The sequence below is a fragment of the Penaeus monodon genome, chromosome 21 (assembly GCF_015228065.2).
Source record: "Penaeus monodon isolate SGIC_2016 chromosome 21, NSTDA_Pmon_1, whole genome shotgun sequence".
NCBI classification, from domain to species: Eukaryota; Metazoa; Arthropoda; class Malacostraca; order Decapoda; family Penaeidae; genus Penaeus; species Penaeus monodon.
The window spans coordinates 18,091,182-18,092,226 of record NC_051406.1 but is presented as its reverse complement, the minus strand read 5'-3'; the positions used below and the strand labels follow the sequence as shown (position 1 = coordinate 18,092,226).

General features: G+C 31.6%; 1 protein-coding gene across 1 annotated transcript in view; it reads left to right on the top strand.

Moving 5' to 3' along the window:
• LOC119586590 (tRNA-dihydrouridine(20a/20b) synthase [NAD(P)+]-like) overlaps positions 1-1,045 on the top strand; it is a 7,955-nt gene that overhangs the window by 4,873 nt on the left and 2,037 nt on the right. The window lies entirely within an intron of this gene.

The window sequence follows — 1,045 nt, the reverse complement described above, 5'->3', positions numbered from 1 at the left end:
GTAGGTATGGGAATAGTAATATTTTATATTTGTTAGAATCACTCAAAATTCAGTAATTTTCAAAATCCTCAAAAGTTTGTTATTATTACTTTTGCAATGCCAAAAAAGGGGCTCTATATCTAAATTAGTTAAGGAAAAGGACTTGTGATTTGTTGAAAATTTTGAGTCTGAAGAATTACAGTTCATGGCCAGAAGTTGTTTTGTGAAACTGCCTGTAAAAGACATTTTTTTCTTAGGTAAAAAAAAATCTTACACATTAGGAGGGTTAGAAAATCTTCTCATTGTATTGGCCTATGACCTGGCTCCATTTTTTTTCTGATGCAGTGTCTTTCAACAAACCATACTGTAGTATATACTCTAGGTTTGGTTTACTAAAACTTGCTGATAACTCTTTGGAGTACTGTCATCCTAGAAACTTAAGAGGGAAACTTGAGAAGGTTGGAGGGTCTGTGTGAATGCTAAAAGTTACCAGATATGTAGTAAACATCTATACCCACATTCTTATGAAAAAGAAGATAATGCTTTCTTTAACAATTTCTTTTTTTTCAGACTTGAGAAATAAATTTGAACTTATTCAGATATGGTGTAATTTAATTGAAGAAATGTGAACTGAAGACATGTAGTTTGTTTTTACAGGATATTAATTTATTAAATATTATAGCCATATTTCAAAGATAATCCCTCAAAAGATATTTTTGGGGTATATCTCTTGCAATCACCCCCTTCCCTCAGAATATTGAGGATGAGTTTAGCAAGTGTTGGGTAGTTTTTGTTTCCAAAAATGCAGCTGTCTTGGAGTTACTGCAGATCACATTTTGGCCAATTTAGGGGTATATGCTCCCCATAAATTATGCTTCTGTTGTTATGAATACAGCAGCATATATGCAAAGGTAGAATAAAGCACTGCCAAAAAAATAAATGCAGTAAAAGCATTTTTACTCCATTTATATTATGGCTGTGGTTCATTCAATTCTGATGTCATATATTATTTACCATTCATCTCAAATACATTAATAATGTCAGTTGTAAACTACATTTACCTGAT